The following is an 11,401-nucleotide window of genomic DNA, read 5'->3' on the forward strand; positions in this document are numbered from 1 at the left end:
GTTAGGGTCGTCACCAGCATGATGCTCGACAATTTTGCTTAAGATAGTGTCCAGACGCGTAATGAACACGAAATACATTTTCAACCGATATTGTAAAACTTCATAATAAAATGAAAAAGAAGAGTATGAATCTGAACAGAGCGCACTACTGATCAGTAAATGAAGGATGTAACAGAAAGAATCATCGGCAGACTGGTGACTCCACTGAACTGTTTCAATACCAAAACAAAACGTGAGTGATTAGGGAAAAGTTTCTCTTTAGAAACAAGACTGATATTGCACAAGACATGCTGAAAAGAGCGTGAAGCGTGTAGGTCAAACTATGAAAGCTGGAAGTGGAAAAACGGGGATGAACTCCTGTCCGTTCATTATATCGCGATCGCTGAAGTCGAAAGTGTGCATTGCAGGTGCGGCCTTACTGTGACTCTGGCTGAGATGGCTTCAGACATGTCACCGTACGCCGTGCTGTAGTGGCTGCTAACTGTTGCTAGCCTTGGCCGATATGATGTGACTGCGAAAGGGGGTCTCATTATCTTACTGATTACCGAGCGCGCGTTCTAGTAAGTTCAAAGTAGAGTTTCGAAAAACTTGGCAGGAAGCCAAAGTCAAGAAAAACGCGTACAAAAGCGGAATTTGAAACGGAACGAGACTGGGAATCCGAAACAGAATCAGACTGAGGCTCAGAACGAGAACGCCTCTTTAAATCTTGAAAGCCTTCCTTCAGATCTCGGAAAGACACTCGGCTGGATTTTTCTAGTCTGTCCGAGGAAGGGCCTAAGTGCTCCTCCAATGAGCCACTTGGAAGTCCGTACACTAGCCCCCACCATACGTAGAAGATGTATCCGCCAATGAGATTCCTGTTTATGGCAACGAGAACCGAGGTCGCCGTGTTCCTATGGTCAGACTTGTTTGTTGGAAATTCTGGAAATTTTGTACAGCTTCGAGTGTTCCTTTGGAAAGGAAAGAGTTTAGAAATTTCTCAGAACTATGCGCAGCCTTGTGTTTAGCTTCTGAACGTGGTTTCTGGATACTAAGACACAATGGGGTAATGACAAGTGGACAGCTGAGGAGCCCACAGAAAATATAGTAGGAAGTGGAGTCTTATTCCTTCCGCCAGTGGGTTCCCGTTCTGCTTTAGAAGATGCCAATCGACCGCTCCACTGCCCACTGTTCGATATACCTCCAGGATAATCCTTGGAAAGCTTGCTGGACTGCCTGTGTGGTCTGCTAACGTGAAAACCTGCACTTTGAGTCACAGGCAGCTGCTGAAGAGGGTGTGAAATATTCCACATGTTTCTGTCCCTAGCAAAAAGGAGTTCGCATGATCTACACCAGAGACATTAAGGGGTAAAGCTACTACAGATGAAAACTTAATCAGAAAGTAAACGAAGCAAGAGACTCTTGCATGCAAATTCAGTATGCAAGTAGGACAAAATGTTAGGAGAAAGGCCTGAAACAGGCCGGCGGATCGTATCACCCTGTACTACAATTCGACATTGTTACCAGGAGAAGTTTCACTGAGAAACTTGGTGAGTACTTTCCGAAACGATTTCTCTCATCATGTAAATGAATGAGAAAGGAGAAGAAATGGAAAAATTTAAAAAAAGAGAAGAAAAGGAAAGGTAAGAACATAAAGAGAGAGAGAGAGAGATAGCACCTGTTGTGTCTACTTGAAATTCCCCATTTATTCAAATTACAATGTTTCTTAACCCAGGAACTCTGAAGCCTTCTGTGTGGAAGAAACGCATGCATCTACCATTGAACTTATGTGTTAATTGCAATGCTCAGACTAAATTCTGTCCTAATGTCTGGTGCTGTCATTACTTCTTACTATGAGTTATCAGCACAAGACGAGAAGAGTGTTGTCTCCATCCCTGGAGCTCTGAAGCGCGATGGTATTTCTGCAGACTTGGGATCCCCAAACAACCGCTCCAGTGCAGTACATAACCAAGACCTGTTATACATATTTTTCAGAAAACATGAAGTCCCATTACTTTACTACTATAGCGTTTCCCAGTGCAGAGAGGGGTGGCTATGAGCCAGGATGGAGCGAGCGGGTGCTAAAGGCAAGATGGGATCATAGACGGCTCGATAGCGAGGCAGTTGCAAAGGTAGCAAATGCTTTGTTGATGCATCTGCACTGCGTAATACGCCAGGTGAGTGGCCGGCTGACCAATGAAGTCTGCTGACTTGGCTGCTTGCACGCCCTGTAAGACAGCCGTGTGATTACAGCACCAGCGGCGTGTTCACAACAATGGAGCATCTGCTTCGGACGCGGGCGGTGCCTGGCTGGGTCATGGCAGAGGATACCAACTGCGATGAGGTGCACATCCTGCAATGCGAAAGATAACTGGGAGTGACCCGCTGCCCCCTGGGCAGTAGTCAGCCGTGTTGCTGACGTAGACCTGGGACGACCTGCTGCGCCGTGGCGCAACGTCTAGGAGGGACTTAGTGCATAGAGCTGTCGCCCTGCTGTGGCCTCGAACCGGTAACTTCTGCTGGTAGGTCCACGTTGCGAGCTTGTCCAGCACAGCTCTGTCATCAAGGCAAAGCTGCGAGACAGAAAAAATTTGTTACAAAGTGCCCAATGGCACGCTTGTTGTGTGTATGTGCCACTGCCAGTGACATATCCCAAAACACAACTGCCATTGTCAGTGTGGAAATCTGCCTTTCCCCTTGCTACATGAGTCTGTGCAGTACTGCTGAGACTGTTGTTTCAGCAGGCTAACATTCCTCACAACATTGCATCGGCCTTGAATTATTAGAGCGACAGCATCCTGCGCTCTCCTGCTGTCAGCGCTGCCACAATACATCGTTCAGACTGACATTATTATACTCTTATATGATCAGTACAATACATTCCCTCCCCCCTCACCCCCCACCCCCCGAATACGACACAACAACAACAACGACAACAACAACAAAACTGGCGGCTTGCCCACATGGGTTAAATACTGCATCCAGTCTTACTGCTTATTGCTACGTTACCTATGAGTCTGTACATCACACTTGTTTAGCACTTCTGACAATTTAACCTTCACAGCTTTTTCCGTTCACTCTCACTCTTCGTTATGCCGTAAAGAACCAGTCTAATGGTGTTTCGACTGTTGACGGTTTCGGCTAATGGTCAGTTCTCCGGCTCAGACGAATAAAAGCTATGCATAGCACAGTTAGAGCTACTGTGGCAATTGATATTGCAGCATTTAAAATCACAGTCACGCGTCGTTGTCTTCAGTAAACGGCTTTATGTGCTGCATTTGCTGCGCAGCTGAAATCACACCCTTCTTCCCCGGCAACGAATCGATTCAAGGAATGGATTAGGTTATGTTCTGAAGTTTCATTTAGCGGTGTTTTATTCGGTGCTGGAAATCATTCCAAAGCTACATCTGGCCAGTGGAATGTGGCTGAGAGACGCTCAGTTAAGTGATACCCGTAATCGTCGTTGGTAGATGGAAGGCTAGTCCTATTATGTCACATATAAAACCATTGATTAATAACCCAATTCCCTTAATTCGTCTGGACTCCGTGAGCTTCCATTGTTTGTAACTTCTAGTCACTACTACCAAGTCATCGTAAATGGAGTAAAGCCACTGAAACCCTGCTTGCTGGAAATGTAGTGTTGCACGACATCCTTCGGATAATCTAGTCCCTTCTGTCTGGCTAATAACAATTGTACCCCATATACTCTCAGACTGTTTTGTAATACCATAGTCGGACACAATGTTACCTTCTCGCTTCGACAATGTTATAAGCACTTCTCCTCTGCAGTTACTGAATGTCTCCTACCGTCGTCAGAAATTAATAGATCCCGTGGATCCTCACATGCACGAACTTTCCAAGAACTCCCCACTTCACTGGGTACGTGTGAATGGAGTAACACTTAAACTGCACATGTCTTCCTGTTACGAGGAATGGAATTAGAATATACAATCATGCTTCCTCAGTTTTCACTTCTACTTATACTCTGTGGTAGTAAAAGGCTAGGTTCTGTTTGCTGGGTTCCGTAACCAGGCTTAACACAGGCGGTAGCTCTCTCCGTGCCTCTCAGGTGACAAAATGCAGTACTACTACGACTCGCGTTCCTTCCATTCTTGCTCTCTCCGTATCGCAAACTGAGGAAAGAAACTTATCTCACCGTCCCTCCTTCGGAAGGCTGCTGCCACCAACAAGCCCATTCGCAAACCACAAAAATAATAGAAAACTAACTTATTCACTACAGTTCTGTACATACGCAAACATGTGTCATTGACAAACACCCCTCATCTTGATCGTAACGAATATGGAAATTCGGGCAAAGACTCAGCCACATCTTCTTGTCTCTTCCTCCGATTCCATTTCCTCGTTTTCTTCTTTGGTTCCATGCTTGCAACTCCTGGAATCGATTCCGGACTGTCTCGGAAAGTTATAGACGACCAACTTGTATTACCGTTGTCCTCTTTGGCAACTGAAGCTTCACGACAACTGGCGAAGTAGTTTCCACCACCTGGTAGTGTCCTTGATACCTTACGATTAAAGTCTTCGTGTGCCCTTTCGGTGAGTAAGAACTGGATAAAATCACTCACTGTCACACTTTATACTGCTGTAAACTTGCCGTACTTTTCACCTATTGCTCCTTCTTTTCTAACGCCTTCCTGTTTTTCCTATTCTCCTTCTATACTCGTTTCCGCACTTCTCGTACTGTTTTCGCAAAATCACGACGCAGCTCGCACCTTTATTTTTCTTTGGCTTTATCAAATCAAATGGCGATTACATCCGTGTGTACTTTAAAAATATATGCTGATACGACATACCTGAGACATGTATCCCAGTCGCAGTGAAGTGCGTTCACATAATAACATTTTCCCAATTGTTCTATTTATCCATTCCGTTGTACCGTTGGGATGAGGATGAAGAGGACTATTTCATAACTTTTCCACATTCAATAACCGACGCAGCTCCTTCGATAAGTCTGACATCAAGTTCGCACCCTGGTCTGTAATTATCGTACCGGGCTCTCCAAACTTCAACGTGCAACTGTTAATCAGCGCTTGTGGGACTGTCACTTCCTGCCGGTTCGGCATAGCAACCATCTCCACGTAGCGCGGAAAATAATCTGTAGTTGTTAATACGAATTTGTTTCCTGCTGGCGACGCCTGCTGTCAGCGAGCTGCTGTACCACATCGTTCAGGCTCGCACTATCACACTATTATGTCCATATAGAGTCGGTACACTACAGTGCTCTCCTAATCAAGGCATGAAATCTGTGTCAAATCGTTGTTTATTTTTTCCATACGAAAGGCAAAAAGGAAACCGTATTCTTCATAAACGTAATAACCTTGACTGATGATAACTAAACCGTTCCATCTGTCATAAGGGTTGCAGCTCTACTTTCATCTAATTTCTTGAAACTTTCTGGCAGATTAAAACTGTGTGCCCGACCGAGACTCGAACTCGGGACCTTTGCCTTTCGCGGGCAAGTGCTCTACCAACGGAGCTACCGAAGCACGACTCACGCCCGGTACCCACAGCTTTACTTCTGCCAGTACCTCGTCTCCTACCTTCCAAACTTTACAGAAGCTCTCCTGCGAACCTTGCAGAACTAGCACTCCTGAAAGAAAGGATATGCGGAGACATGGCTTAGCCACAGCCTGGGGGATGTTTCCAGAATGAGATTTTCACTCTGCAGCGGAGTGTGCGCTGATATGAAACTTCCTGGCAGATTAAAACTGTGTGCCCGACCGAGACTCGAACTCGGGACCTTTGCCTTTTGCGGGCAAGTGCTCTACCAACTGAGCTACCGAAGCACGACTCACGCCCGGTACCCACAGCTTTACTTCTGCCAGTACCTCGTCTCCTACCTTCCAAACTTTACAGAAGCTCTCCTGCGAAACTTGCAGAAGTAGCACTCATGAAAGAAAGGATATTGCGGAGACATGGCTTAGCCACAGCCTGGGGGATGTTTCCAGAATGAGATTTTCACTCTGCAGCGGAGTGTACGCTGATATGAAACTTGCTGGCAGATTAAAACTGTGTGCCCGACCGAGACTCGAACTCGGGACCTTTGCCTTTCGCGGACAAGTGCTCTACCAACAGAGCTACCGAAGTACGACTCACGCCCGGTACCCACAGCTTTACTTCTGCCAGTACCTCGTCTCCTACCTTCCAAACTTTACAGAAGCTCTCCTGCGAACCTTGCAGAACTAGCACTCCTGAAAGAAAGGATATGCGGAGACATGGCTTAGCCACAGCCTGGAGAATGTTTCCAGAATGAGATTTTCACTCTGCAGCGGAGTTTGCGCTGATATGAAACTTCCTGGCAGATTAAAACTGTGTGCCCGACCGAGACTCGAACTCGGTACCTTCGCCTTTTGCGGGCAAGTGCTCTACCAACTTTTTTTTTTGTTTTCCTTTCGCCGGCAAGTGCTCTACCGATTTTTTTTTTTCAACTACAACGCAGCAAAAGCGGCCAAAAATTTAATTTTCAAAAACTAACACTTGACTTGCTGTGTTCCTTCCTTGGTGACTGCAACAACTTAGAAGCTTCTACTTTTTTTTGTTTTTTGTTTTTTTTTTTTTGTTTATATGAAGGCAGGTAAGAGAAAGGAGAAACAGAAACCTTTATTATTCACAAAATAAACATAGTACGTCCTGACACATGATAACTGTCCTGGAAGGAACCTCGCTGCCGTCCTACCATGCAGCATGAAATGACAACAAAATCAAAATGGGGCCACTTCCGGCACCCTAAAGAAAAGTATTTATGGATATGAAAACAAAACTTGAAGTACATCCAATTGCTAACTGTTCAAGCGTGAGTTTTTCGTAGGTCGCATACTCGCATAGTGTTCTTAGTCGATCACATTACTTGGTCGGTTTCACAACGAAAGCACCGCCGCTCATCTTTGCGCACCCGGCACACCCCAAGTATATGGCGGGTCCGCAAATACCGTTACCAGGAAATTGGCATACCAATCCTTGTACTTTTGTAGCCGTAATAGTTTCGTGTGTCCATCTTGCAAGTATTGCCAGTAATCCAGGACGTTCAGTAAGTTCGTACACGTGTCTCTATAGATGTAATGGACCGTCATACCTGTGTTCCACGCCACTGCGTTCGTCTTATGACGCGGAAAATACGTTTCCTCTGGAAAAAATACTATGTCAGAACAGTCTGCTGTATAGATAGTGCGCCGCATGAACGCTATTATCTTTCTTGCGAGAGTCCAGACAGCCAATGCCTCGCCGCAGACCAGCCGATGGTCGTCCGTATCCAGCACGCCGCATTGCTGACACAAGGGCGAATCCGCCAAATGTATTGCGTACTTTTTATCATTTGTAGGGTATTTTCTGTTGACGACAATGTACCATGTTGACCTGACAGATGTAGGTAGGTGGGGGTGGTGGACCGTGCGCCACACCACGTGCCAATTAACAGCTGGATGTTTGCGTTCCACCCTATTCCGGGCGATCTGTCGAAGAAGCAGATGGTACACGTCCTTCGATGTCGACTGTCGGGTCGTCGGTAAACGCTCTCGAACGTAACTGTGTTCCACGAGGAACGTGCGCACATACGTTAAAGGGGGTGATATATGGCCGACACTGACTGGAGGAAGATGCGATGTGGGTACGAGTTCTTCGATGATCGTCCCCGTAAGCGAGTGATTCCTGTTGCGCCACCGTTTGAGCATAGTATTAATATACATGGCACGCGCCTTCTCGTGCACGTTCACTAAACCAACGCCCCCCTCTCGCGCTGGGAGGGTAAGCGTGTTGTACTGTACCTTAAAGAGTTGTCCCAAGCACACATAGTACCCAAAAGCCGCCTGAATCCTCATAGCCATCGTGCGCGTCAAGGGAAGAAGGTGCGTCAGGTGGCACATCATGGGCGCGAGATAAAGGTTGACGAGTAACACTCGCTGCAGCATATCCATCGACCGTAGGGCGTTTAGTCGTACTGCCGTGCGGACTCTGTGTAACAATCTTCGGTAGTTGTCCGCAGCCGTTCTCGCTGTCTCTTTATGAAAGGTGATACCCAAACAGCGGAGGGTTTCCACCGCAGGTAAGGGTCCTTCCGTTCCTGGTTCTATTCCACGCCCCACATGCATGAATTGTGATTTTCGGTAGTTGACCACACTTCTAGCTGCCATCCCATACGTCTGTAGCCAATCCAGTGCTGTTTGAGTCTCCCTCTCATTCCGTATGAGGAACACAATATCATCCGCGTATGCTCTGCATTTGAATGATAATTGCCGTATGGAGATCCCGCTAAGACGGCGGCGAAGGCCTGCGAGGCACGGTTCTAAGGCGATTGCATAAAGGAGGATCGACGAGGGGCAACCCTGTCTCACTGATCTTAAGATCTTAAAATACTCAGTTCTCCCTCCGTTGACCACCATCGCTGATCTGGCGCCGTGCAACAAACGCATCACAGCATTGGTCAATAATGGCGAGACACCCATCCTATTCATCACCGCCGCGAGGTACACATGATCCACGCGATCAAAAGCATGATCGAAATCTACTGCAACCATCGCCCCCCGGAGGCGGCATGCAGCCGCGAGGGCGACGACGTCACGATAGCCTCCCAAGGCTGTGTGGATATTACTGATTCCCCCAAGACAAGTCTGATCGGCATGTATTCGATTCTCCAGCGACTTTTTGATACGACTTCCCAGGATGCGCATGAAGATCTTGTAGTCACTATTAAGGAGGGTCAAGGGGCGATAATCACAAGGCCGTTTGCCACCACGGGGCTTCGGTATTGGTATCATGAGCCCTTCCGTGAATTTAATATGAACCGGTACTTCTTGCTGCAGAAGCTCATTAATCATACATAGCCACATCGGTGTCATAATGGTCACAAAGGCACGGTAAAATTCCGACGGGAATCCGTCTGGACCTGGGGACTTGTTGCAAGCACCTCGTGTAATCGCTTCCTCCAGCTCGTCACACGTAATTTCAGATAACCCGTCCGCTTCCCCGTTCACACTCGTCGCGTCTGGGATCTCTTCCAGGACGTTCCCCAGCTCCCTCTGACCCTCCCCGTTGCTCGCATAGAATCTGCTAAAATGATCCGTTAACGCCTGTGCTATGCCCCTCTGTGTTGTAAAACGACGGCCATCGCCGAGATCGATCTCATGTATTAAATTCCTGCGTCTTCTTCGTCTTTCCTTTATCACATAATGCATCGAGGGAACCTCGTTGGGCAGGAAATCCTGCGACCCCGCGCGTATCATCGTACCTGCCATCCTCTGCTTCGCAAGTTGTACCAGCTTCGCTTTAACTCGGTGGACGGCCGTCTGGCGTTCTGGTGTAGGTGGTTGTGCTAACAGTTCCCGGAGAGCCGTAAAGTAAAACTCAGTGGTCGTGCGCTGCCATTGAGAAACTTCCTTCCCGTAACCTATTAACGTCCTCCGTAAAGCTGGCTTCGCGCACTCGATCCACCACTGCAGGACAGAACCGAAAGAATTTCGTCGACGGAGGCAGCCATGCCACGCGTCCTTCACCATGCGTCGGCATTCTGCATCTCTCAGGTGGGAGACGTTCATCTTCCAATTACCCCTCCGACTCCACACCTGCTGTCTATTAAGGTTAACCGTACAAATATATGCCTCGTGGTCTGTAAATGCCGTCGGCCATATTTCTGCGTCCACCGTCGATGTTGCTAACACCCTTGAAACGTAGATCCGGTCCAAACGGCCCGCGGAGTGGCTAGTAAAAAATGTGTATCCTGGTTGGTTTCGATACTTCAGGTCCCATGTATCGACTAATTCCATCCCGTTGACCAGCTCCCTAAGTTCTTGGCTAGTAGTATAGTTAGGTTGTTGGTCCTTTCTATCGAGCACACAATTAAAATCTCCGCCGAGTATGCAACCATCGTATCGTCCCTGGAACAACGGTGTAACCTCATGGGCGTAAAAATCTGCTCTGTCCCTTCTCTTATCCGAGACTGACGGTGCGTATATGTTGATCAAACGTATTCCACCTATGGTCACGGCCGTACCACGGGCAGAAGGCAAATATTCCACTTCGTCTGCACGTATCCCTTCCTTTAATAGAATAGCTGTGCCAACGCCCCTCTCGTCACACGGGGAACAGTAAATGTCGTAACCGTAAAAGTCCGAGGGGGGAAGTACCCGAACTTCTTGCAATAGTGCTATGTCTAAATCCGCAGCCTGTATCATGTCACTGAGCATCTTGATTTTTACCGGCGTCCCAATGCTATTGATGTTAACAGACCCTATTCGATAAGCTTGTTGCATGGCTGTCAACGTAGATAGGGCACCGTACGGTCGCTAATTCTTCCGTACATAGGCTGCTGTCGTACTAACGTCCCCCGCCGTACCCTCATATGGTCTGCCGTTATTCCGTGCACCCTTCCGGTCTTACACCGGGAGAGTGCGTGGGAGCAGTTCCTCTAGCATCATCAGTTCCCCACGGGGGTGGGTCTTCTGACCAGTCCCCTCGTGTCCCATCGTTGTCGTGCGGTGCAGGCGCCGTAGCCTCCTCAGTAGCCTGTTGCCGTCGATCGAGCGCCTTCGCTGTGTCTGGAGCATCGTCAGCGGTAGGTCGTGCCGCCGTCCCGCTGGCCACCGTTGCATCCACGCTAGGCAGTTCTTCTGTATCCATGGTCGTCTGTTCTGTACCCGTAAACTTCTCAGAATTGTCTGCTAGATCAGAGTGGTCGTTCTCCACCGTGAGGCGACGCTTCTTCCGGCGTTTTGGTGATCGCTGTTTACGTTGCCGGGCCTCGGAATCAGAGGTCAGCATGGTCTCCAGTTGTTCGTGGGGGACGTCGGAATCGTGCGCCGTCGTATGATCGACGTCTCCAAGTGCGTTATCTGAAGGGGCCGCAAGCGGAACCGAAGAGAGGGCGTCCTGTGACTGCTGTAGGCGGTCCACCGCAACGTCGTCTTTCTGTGGCTCGCCACGATCCGTCGCTGTCTGTGTGTTCTGGTACGCGTCTGTCTCGCGGCCCACGTCATCGCGTAATGCGGAGACGTAAGTCATGGGGAGCACAGTCGGATGCGGCGTGAGGGATGGATCATCCCGTGGCAGCTGTAATAACCTTCGTTGAGCACACTCAGAACGTATGTGTCCCTCCTTCCCACATCCAGAGCACGTCCTTGGTTGTCCGTCGTAAATGACAATCGCCCGACAACCGGCGATGTACAAGTATGACGGGACGTGTTTTCGGAGTTCGATCCGTATTTGTCTGACGCCATTGAGGACAGGATACGTCATGAAACTCGCCCATTTTTCAGCCACGTGGGATAGGACCGTTCCGTAAGGACGCAGGGCGTCTGTCACCAATTCTTCCGGCACTTCGAATGGAAGCTCAAAGACGCGGATCGTTCGGAGGGCCATGCCGGCGTGTTCAACTGTTACCGCTCCAACATTCCCGTCCGAATGACAGAAACGAAGT

General features: G+C 48.4%; 1 non-coding gene across 1 annotated transcript; it reads right to left on the reverse strand.

Moving 5' to 3' along the window:
- Nucleotides 1–5,709: 5,709 nt before the first annotated feature.
- On the reverse strand, nt 5,710–5,784 carry Trnal-caa (transfer RNA leucine (anticodon CAA)). Its single transcript has one exon. It is a non-coding gene; the product is annotated as a tRNA-Leu (tRNA).
- Nucleotides 5,785–11,401: the final 5,617 nt, after the last annotated feature.

The sequence above is a fragment of the Schistocerca serialis genome, chromosome 5 (genome assembly GCF_023864345.2).
Source record: "Schistocerca serialis cubense isolate TAMUIC-IGC-003099 chromosome 5, iqSchSeri2.2, whole genome shotgun sequence".
Taxonomy (NCBI): domain Eukaryota; kingdom Metazoa; phylum Arthropoda; class Insecta; order Orthoptera; family Acrididae; genus Schistocerca; species Schistocerca serialis.